This window comes from Oncorhynchus tshawytscha, linkage group LG04 (genome assembly GCF_018296145.1).
Source record: "Oncorhynchus tshawytscha isolate Ot180627B linkage group LG04, Otsh_v2.0, whole genome shotgun sequence".
NCBI lineage: Eukaryota > Metazoa > Chordata > Actinopteri > Salmoniformes > Salmonidae > Oncorhynchus > Oncorhynchus tshawytscha.
The window spans coordinates 19,183,477-19,194,266 of NC_056432.1; positions in this window are offsets into that span (position 1 = coordinate 19,183,477).

The window sequence follows — 10,790 nt, forward strand, 5'->3', positions numbered from 1 at the left end:
TTTCAATCGGTTTGCCAATATCTTTGTCAACACCTTGTTTTCTATGGGGAGTAACGACACGGGGCGATAAGACGACATCTCCATGGAATCTCTATCTTTTTTCAAGATCAGTGCTATTGTAGCCTCACACAGTGTTTGCGGGAGTTTGGCATTTTCTTTGGCATTTTTTGGATTGTTTAAACATTCGCAACATAAGTGGAGATAGAATTCTATAAGAAGTACTGCGCCAGTCTTTTACATATCCGTCGGGCCCAGGGGCCTTGCTGTTTGGAAATTGTGCTATCGCTGTGTTAATTTCCTCTAAAGTTACCCCTGCATCGAGTGCAGAAGCTGCCCCCCTGTCTAGTTTAGGAAGTTCACATTCAGCGAGAAAACGTTCCATAGTTTGTGGATCAGTAGCATCACATTTTGATTGGTATAGCTCTGAGTAAAACTGTGCAAAGAATTTATTAATATCCTGCGGATCTGTTACTATTTTACCCTTCTTGTCTTTTATTTTGTGAATAGCTCTAGATGCCTGTACATGCCTTAGCTGTCTTGCTAATAATTTATGTGGTTTGTCACCCAGTTCAAAATAACTTTGTTCTGTTCTAGCAAGTAAAGAGCCCACCCATTTCGAAAGGATGGTATTGTATTCATATTTTAACTTTGTGATCTTCTCAAGGACTGTATACGAGGAATTCGTCCTAAAAACGTTCTCCTGTTCCCCTAACTCTCTTTCAATTTCTCTCAGCCTAGTATTTGCGCGTTTCTTCCTCTCTGATGTATAAGAAATAATGTAACCTCTAATCACAGCCTTTAGAGATTCCCAAAGGGTGGAGTCGTCAACATCCCCCGTGTCGTTAGTTCCGAGGAAAAAGGCAATCTGCTCCTTCAAATACTGACAAAAAACCTCATCTTTCAGCAGGTATGCGTCTAAGCGCCACGGTCGCCGACCTGTCGACATATTGTCGAGTTTCAGCACCATGGACACAGGAGAGTGGTCCGTAATTAGAATAGGGTGATAGGTAACCGACTCAGCTGCTGAAATTAGTTTGTAGTCCAATAAAAAATAGTCAATTCTGGAATATGATTTATGAACTGATGAAAAGAAAGAATAATCCCTGTCTGTTGGGTGTGTCAGTCTCCAAATATCGACAATGTTAAGGTTAGTCATCAATGTATTTAGACAGACACTGGCATTTGATTGTTGAAGTGACCTTGATAGCTGTTTATCTAAAAGAGGATCTAACGTACAGTTAAAGTCCCCTCCAACAATAACACTTGTATCCGAGATATTTGGTATGTCCTTAAATACCCTTTGAAAAAATAATGGATCATCGAAGTTGGGTCCATATAAATTGACCAAGGTTACTGGTTTCGAATTCAGTGTACCAGCCACAATAATATACAGACCATTAGGATCTGAAATCGAGGATGAGAAAACAAACGGAATATTTTTCCTTATCAGGATTGCTACCCCTCTCGCTTTTGCATCAAAGTTAGACTGGTATATCTGACCGATCCAGCCGACTCGTAGCTTGGCCTGAGCGGAGCGTTTAATATGAGTTTCTTGAAGAAACACTATGTCAGCACCCAGTGATTTAAGATGAGAAAAAACCTTAGCTCGTTTCACCACTAAGCCATTACAGTTCCAGCTGACTATCTTTATTCCACCTGGTCTACTCTGTGCTCTGTCACTATGTGGCATTTCTTATTTTAGAGCAAATTGTTGCTGTCATACAAAACTCAGAAGAAAAACGTCCCACCGTACGAGAGCTTGTCATGCCACCTGTACTAATAATAAACGTGAACATAAAACACAGACCCCATCCCCCCTCCCGTCCCCCCCTCCCGTCCCTTTACTGAGTGACTTCCTCAAACGAAGCACTCCTTGGCTAACACACAAACCTTAGGGTGTCTAGACATACAGCTTGAACTAACCGCATATACGCTAATATTAAATAACACTTAACACTTAACTCTCACGTCAGGGGGTGAGTGGCGCTAAAACATGATGTGCCAAACAATGCTATATTAGCCACAACATCTCACCAATCATAAGTCCCAAATTCTGATCTTCTAATCGAAAACACATAGGCTGGAAATCCAAACACATTCCTGGCCTGTATTTGGTCATTTAGCCAGCTGACACAGCCGTTCTGTATCCTCAGCCAGGGAGCTTGCTTGTCAAGAACAGATCGGCCTCTTTTGGGTTGTCAAACGTACGTGTTGATCCTTCGACTGTCACCTTAACCGGGCTGGGAAGAGGAATCCATATCGGATGTTGGCCGCCCTGCATTTGTTGCGTACCTCATCATACTCTTTCCGTTGGTTCCTCACCTCCAAGGTAAGATCTGGGTAGAAAGACACCCTGGCTCCGTTGAAGTTAAGGGGGAACTTTTGACTAGCCAGCTTGAGGATGAGATCCCTGGTCTGGGGATAGTGCAGCCGTACAATGAATGGCCTTGGTGGCCCGCCCTTGGCTGGCTTCGTTGCCTGAGATCTGTGTGCGCGGTCGATCAGGATGGCCGTTTTGAAGTGTTCACTCCCCAGCAGGGCCGGTATCAGCTCCGAGACAAATTCAGTGGGTTGCACCCTTCTCTGAGTTGCCTTCACAGTTTCGGCCAAAGTCCCAATACTCTTTGAGATATCAGCCAACCTTGTGTCCACCTTCTTGCTTAGTGAGTTTATGGCAGCCAGTATGTCACTTTGCGTAGGCTCTGTGGGGAACTCTTGGAAGCTAGCCTCTTCAGCTAACTCCTCGTGGGTCGGCGACGTTGAAATTGGTTCGTTGTCTATCTCATTCAAATTATCTTGTTTAGCGCTCCCTTTTTTGGTGCCTTTTCCCTTTGTCATATTTGTTTGAAGTTATAGGTCGTGAGAGGTTAAGATAAATACTAATTTGTTTCAAAATGGAGCGGAGCTCTAGCAAAGCATGTCTACAGCATGTCCATAGCACGCTCTCTAGCGCCCCTACTCCTGCGTTTTCTTGACTGTGTGCTTAAGGTTGTTGTCTTGTTGGAAGGTGAACCTTTGCCCCAGTCTGAGGTCATGAGCGCTCTGGAGCATGTTTTCATGACGGATCTCTCTGTACATTGCTCCGTTCATCTTTCACTCAATCTTAACTCGTATCCCAATCCCTGCCGCTGAAAAACATCCCCACAGCATGATGCTGCCACTACCATGCTTCACTGTAGGGATGGTGCCAGGTTTCCTCCAGACTGGATTCTTGGCATTCAGGCCAAAGAGTTTAATCTTCGTTTCATTTGACCAGAGAATCTTGTTTCTCATGGTCTGAGAGTCTTTTACGTGCTATTTGGCAAACTCCAAGTGGTCTGTCATGTGCCTTTTACGGAAGAGTGGCCTCCGCCTGGCCACTCTTCCATAAAGGCCTGATTGGTGGAGTGCTGTAGAGATGGTTGTCCTTCTGGAAGGTTCTCCCATCTCCACAGAGGAACTTCGGAGCTCTGTCAGAGTAACCATCGGATTCTTGGTCACCTCCCTAACCTAGGCCCTTCTCCCCCGATTGCTCAGTTTAGCTGAATGGCCAGCTCTAGGAAAGTCTTGGTGGTTCCAAACTTCTTCCATTTAAGAATGATGGAGGCCTCTGTGTTGTTGGGGACCTTCAATGCTGCAGACATGTTTTGGTACCCTTCCCCAGATCTGTGCCTTGACACAATCCTGTCTTAGAGCTCTTCGTAGAATTCCTTCCACCTCATAGCTTAGTTTTTGCTCTGACATGCACTGTCAACTGTGGGACCTTGTATAAACAGGTGTGTGCCTTTCCAAATCACGTCCAATCAATTGAATTTACCACAGGTGGACTCTAATCATGTTGTAGAAACATCTCAAGGATGAGCAATGGAAACAGGATGCACCTGAGCTCAATTTCAAGTCTCATAGCAAGCTGTCTGAATACTTATGTAAATAAGGTATTTCTGTTTTTCCTTTGTCATTATAGGGTATTGTGTGTAGATTGATGAGGAAAATAATGCAATACACTTTCAAATAAGGCTGTAACGTAACAAAGTGGAAAAGTAAAGGTGTCTGAATAATTTCTGAATGCACTGAACGTCCATATAATTTCCCTATTTCTAAATCCGAAACTGAATCGGAATCCTTTTCAAACAATGACTTTTCTTCCTCTATTTGAATGTAAACTGAGTAGTGTAGTTGTCACACCCTGACCTGAGAGAGCCTTTTGATGTCTTGTTGTTTAGGTGGCAACATTTTAAAATAAAATAAAATGTACGCTCACCACGCTACACTTTGGTCTACTTCTTACGACACCCGTGACAGTAGTTGTGTGCTGGGTGTTAGCATAGCTTGTTAGCACTGTATAATACTCCTGGCTTTATATATATATATCTAACATGGAAATAAACATTTATTAGCTTTAGCTGGAACAGACTGCGCATTGTAAATGCAGAATTACAGATTTGATGTAAACAGTAAGCCTATGTGGAGGCTCAGTGAGGAGGAAGAGCTAGGATGGTGCCTCTCACTCAAAAACAGATCATGATTATCATGTTGGCAGGATCTGAAAGATTAGAAACATCAATAGTTGATGACTCTCTACAGAGTTGCACTCAATTCCCACATCTATAAATTACTAAATAAGGACATTTACATCACAGCGCCACAGCAAACTTTTGTCTCTTCTCCCTCTTCTTTCTGTTCTGTTTTGTGAAAAAATATCTGACCCTTATGAGAGAGAGAACACAATGCGCTGAGTAAGAAAAACATGAATCAAAAAAGAATGAGGGACAGAGGAAGAGAAGTTGTAATGTACCTCTTTTTGTTGTTTTGAGTCAGCGAGTGAGAGAGAGAAAGACATGGTAAAGACGTGAGCACCTAAAAAGAAAGACATCATTAATAAATGCGGCCCGCTGATACACATGAATAATGTAACTTTTATATTGAAGAAAATTACAAACACAACCCATTGGGAGAGAATGGAAGGAATCATTACCCGCAAACTAGAACCTTTGTAAAATGCAGCAAACTTTTAATAATTAATCTGCATAAACAAATAACACATGAATAAAGGACATTAAAAAAGCCACCCAAGCCACAGGAGTTGCGCAAACTTCTAGTGCAACTTTTAGCATCTGGAGAGAGGGAGGAATAAAGGAACAAAACAAGTTTTCACAGAGCAGTATTCAAATGAAGACAGTTTGCTAAGTTTGCTCATCATTTTTTCACTTGTGCAGTTTGCTGCTGATCAGTTTCCGAACTTTTAGATTTTATCCTCTGTTTTTAGAGATGAGGTTTTCAGGAAAAATAGGCCTCAAAAGGTTCTAACGACATCAAAACCCATTGCAACTTTGTGATATATAAACCTTGAACCAGAAGTAACAATGTGTGATTTGGTTTTATTATGCATGGCAATGTGTGATCTATAATCTAGCGCTGGACAGCGACAATTGGCCTTTTAAGTGCAATTTTCTAGACATTTGTGAATATCACATTCACGGATAATGCTACGTGTCGGTTCAAGCGTCAATTACCTTTTAAAAGTCAAATACAATGTGCTTCTCAATAAAACTATAGACTTATTTTTCAATTGCATTATTGACTGTATGTTTGTTTTACTCCATGGGTAATTCTGTGTTGTTGTATGTGTCGAACTGCTTTGCTTTATCTTGGCCAGGTCGCAATTGTAAATGAGAACTTGTTTTCAACTTGCCTACCTGGTTAAATAAAGGTTAAATAAATCAAATAAATTAAAAAACGTATTATATTTAATTCCTGGCTACATTTCTCCAGACCCATTCCTCAACTTCATGCCTAACAGAGTGATGTACCTGTCTAACAGGTGCTAAAACACACATTAAGGATTGTGGCTATATGCCTGACAAGAGACAGAAGACGGACCCAGAATTATTAGAAAATGGAGTAGAGAGTGTAATGTTTTTGTGCGCATGTGTGGACGTGACCTTCTCACAGAAACACCCTGGAAATCAAGGTCATATGTTGCTGTTAACAAGGACACACACGATTTACGATTTGGGTTTAACACATGCATGCATGTACATACCAGTGGAGGCTGCTGAGGGGAGGACGGCATGGAGTTTAATGGCTGGAATGGAGTGAATGGAATTGTTTCAAACACATGAAAACCATGTTTGACACCATTCCAATCACTCCATTCCGGCCATTATTATGAGCTGTCCTCCCCCCAGCAGCCTCCAGTGGCACACACACACACCATTATCAAAAAGACAAACAGACTCACACCCAGTCATTCTAGTTCACATCCTGACTCTCATCCTTTGGTCAGCTCAACTCTCTCTCTCTCTCTCTCTCTCTCTCTCTCTCTCTCTCTCTCTCTCTCTCTCTCTCTCTCTCTCTCTCTCTCTCTCTCTCTCTCTCTCTCTCTCTCTCTCTCTCTCTCTCTCTCTCTCTCTCTCTCTCTCTCTCTCTCTCTCAACAGCCTGTTAGCTACATTTATGTGAACACGTCTTTCTACTGTACACAGTCACTGGTTCACTTCAGACAATAAGGCATGGTGTTTTTTCTTTTCCTGTTCAAAGCTCAAACCAGTCAAAACACTAACACAAAGTTAGTCTGAAAACTGGGACACTTATGGTCTTCATGTGTCATTGGGAACTTCCATCTAAGCTGTACATTTGTCTGTTTATTCATTCTGCAACAATTGTACATAGATCACCTTGTGCTTTAGAGAGTTAACAACACAATGACACACACACATGCACGCACGCACACACGCCACAGACAGCAGTTTAATGTGGGCTATATTGGGATTATTTTAACTCACGGCTGGAGGCCATTCTATTCAAATGAAACGGTTCATGCTTATCTACGTCTGTACCGGGTCCCATCGCTCTTCCCCTCTTTGTCTTTGTTATAACTCTCTCTGCCTCAATCTTTATCTCACTTTGCCTCTTTTTGACTCTGTTGTCGACTCTGGTCACTGTTTCTGTCATTATCACGCTGACACTGTTTCCCTTTCACTGTCTTCTTCTATCTTCTTCTGTATTCTTCTCTGTTTCTCTCGCTCTCTCTCTGTATCTCTCTCTATCTCTGTATCTCTCTGTATCTGTATCTCACTGTATCTCTCGTTCTCTCTGTATCTGTATCTCTCTGTATCTGTATCTCACTGTATCTCTCGTTCTCTCTATCTCTGTATCTCTCTGTATCTGTATCTCACTGTATCTCTCGTTCTCTCTATCTCTGTATCTCTCTGTATCTGTATCTCACTGTATCTCTCGTTCTCTCTGTATCTGTATCTCTCTGTATCTGTATCTCACTGTATCTCTCGTTCTCTCTATCTCTGTATCTCTCTGTATCTGTATCTCACTGTATCTCTCGTTCTCTCTATCTCTGTATCTCTCTGTATCTGTATCTCACTGTATCTCTCGTTCTCTCTATCTCTGTATATCTCTGCATCTCACTGTATCTCTCGTTCTCTCTCGCTCTCTCTCTCTCTGTCTCTCTCTTTCTCTCTATCTCTGTATCTCTCTGTATCTCTCTCTATCTCTGTATCTCTCTCTATATCTCACTGTATCTGTATCTCTCTCTATCTCTGTATCTCTCTCTATCTCTGTATCTCTCTCTTGCTCTATATCTCTCTCTATCTCTGTATCTCTCTGTATCTGTATCTCTCTCTATCTCTGTATCTCTCTCTATCTCTGTATCTCTCTGTATCTGTATCTCTCTCTCTCTGTATCTCTCTGTATCTGTATCTCACTGTATCTCTCTCTTTCTCTCTCGTTCTCTCTCGCTCTCTCTCTCTCTCTCTCTCTGTCTCTCTCTTTCTTTTTCTCTCTCTCTCTCTCTGTAACTCACTCTGTATCTCTATGTCTATGACTCACTGTATCTCTCTCTGTATGTTTCTCTCTTGCAGTATCTCTGTCTGTATCTCTCATTTTCATTTAAAAATTAACAGTAAACATTACACTCACAAACGTTTCAAAATAATAAAGACATTTCAAATGTCATATTATGTCTATATACAGTGTTGTAATGATGTACAAAAGGGAAAATAAATAAACATTAAAATAGGTTGTATTTATGGTGGTATTTGTTCTTCACTGGTTGTCATTTTCTTGTGGTTTGATAAATCTTGCTGCATACAGTGGTATTTCACTCTCAAACTTGGATTTGTTTTTCAAGTTCTTTGTGGGTCTGTGTAATCTAAGGGAAATATATGTCTCTAATATGGTCATACATTTGGCAGGAGATTAGGAAGTGCAGCTCAGTTTCCACCTCAATTTGTGGTCAGTGTGCACATAGCCTGTCTTCTCTTGAGAACTAGCTCGGTCTACGGAGGCCTTTCTCAATAGCAAGGCTATGCTCACTGAGTCTGTACATAGTCAAAGATGTCCTTAATTTTGGGTCAGTCACAGTGGTCAGGTATTCTGCCACTGTGTACTCTCTGTTTATGGCCAAATAGCATTCTAGTTTGCTTTGTTTAGTTGTAAATTCTTTCCAATATGTCAAGTAATTATCTTTTTGTTCTCTCATGATTTGGTGGGGTCTAATTGTGTTGCTGTCCTGGGGCTCTGTTCAGAAACACAAACAGACCCCACAGAGCCCCAGGACCAGCTTGCTTAGGGGTCTCTTCTCCAGGTTAATTTCTCTGTAGGTGATGGCTTTGTTATGGAAGGTTTGGGAATCACTTCCTTTTAGGTGGTTGTAGAATTTAACAGCTCTTTTCTGGATTTGGAAAATGTGCAGGTATCGGTCTAATTCTGCTCCTTATGCATTGTTTTGTGTTTTACGTTGTACATGGAGGATATCTTTGCAGAATTCTGCATGCAGATTCTCAATTTGGTGTTTGTCCCATTTTGTGAATTCTTGGTTGGTGAGCAGACCCCAGACCTCACAACCATAAAGGGCAATGGGTTCTATATCTGATTCAAGTATTTTAAAGCCAGATACTAATTGGTATGTCGAATTTTATGTTCCTTTTGATGGCATAGAAGGCCCTTCTTGCCTTGTCTCTCAGATTGTTTACAGCTTTGTAGAAGTTACCTGTGGTGCTAATGTTTAGGCCAAGGTATGTATAGTTTTTTGTGTGCTCTAGGGCAACGGTGTCTAGATGGAATTTGTATTCATGGTCCTGGCAACTGGACCTTTTTTGGAACACCATTATTGTTGTCTTAATGAGATTTACTGTCAAGGCCCAGGTCTGACAGAATCTGTGCAGAAGATCTATGTGCTGCTGTAGGCCCTCCTTGGTTGGGGACAGAAGCAACAGATCATCAGCAAACAGTAGACATTTGACTTCAGATTCTAGTAGGGGGGCCGGGAATGGTGCTGCAGACTGTTCTAGGGTGGGGCTTAATCTGCATCCTTGTAGCACCCCCACCCCGGCCCTGTGGAAAGAAATGTGTGTTTTTGCCAATTTTAACCACACACTTGTTATTTGTGTACATGATTTTATAATTGCCAAATTGAGTCAATATTTTTTTTAAATCAACAAAGCATGAGAAGACTTTTCCTTTGTTTTGTTTTGTTTGTTTGTCAATTAGGGTGTGCAGGGTGAATATGTGGTCTGTCGTAGTGTAATTTGGTAAAAAGCCAATTTGACATTTTCTCAGTACGTTGTTTTCCCTTAGGAAATGTACAAGTCTGCTGTTAACTTCTTGATACTACCCATCCCGCATGCGGGAGCGTAATCATAGCCTAAAACTAATTAGCATAACGCAGCGGACATGAATCTTCCCAGAAAATGTTCCTATTCATGAAAATCACAAATGAAATATATTGAGACACCGCTTAGCCTTTTGGTAATCACACTGTCATCTCAGATTTTTAAAATATGCTTTACAGCCAACGCTAGACAAGCATTTGTGTAAGTTTATCATGGCATAATGCTATGGCTAGGCTCTGCTAGCATCAGGCAACATTTTCACAAAAATAAGAAAAGCAATCAAATTAAATAATTTAACTTTGAAGAACTTTGGATGTTTTCACTCAGGAGACTCCCAGTTAGATAGCAAATGTTCCTTTTTTCCAAAAATATTATTTTTGTAGGCGAAATAGCTCCGTTTGTTCTTCATGTTTGGCTGGGAAATCGACCGGAAAATGCAGTCACTACAACGCCAAACTTTTTTCCAAATTAGCTCCATAATATCGACTGAAACATGGCAAATGTTGTTTAGAATTAATCCTCAAGGTGTTTTTCACATACATATTCGATAATATGTCAGTCGGGACAATTTGTTTCTCATAAGAAGTGATTGGAAAAATGGTTACTTGTGTACTTTCGCAAGTTTTTCTGCCGGAGCCATCAAGTGACCACTTGCTAAATGTGATCCCTTACGGCTATTCTTCAACATAAATGCGTAAAAAGACGTCACAATGCTGTAGACACCTTGGGGAATACGTAGAAAACGTAAGCTCATTCGTAGCTCATTCACAGCCATATAAGGAGTCATTGGCATGAGGCGGTTTCAAAATATGGGGCACTTCCTGATTGGATTTTTATCAGGGTTTCGCCTGTAACATCAGTTCTGTTGCATTCACATACAATATCTTTGCAGTTTTGGAAACGTCAGAGTGTTTTCTATCCAAAGCTGTCAATTATATGCATAGTCGAGCATCTTGTCGTGACAACGTTTTTTTATCTAAAACTGAAAATACTGCCCCCTAGTTATAAAAGGTTGATGATAATGCAAAGGATTTTCCCAAAGTTGCCGCATATCCCACGGAAGTTATTGGGGTAAAAGTTGTCTCCACTTTTGTGGATTGGGGTGATCAGTCCTTGGTTCCAAATATTGGGGAGGAGGCCAGAGCTGAGGATGATGATAAAGAGTTTAAGTATAGCCAATTTGAAT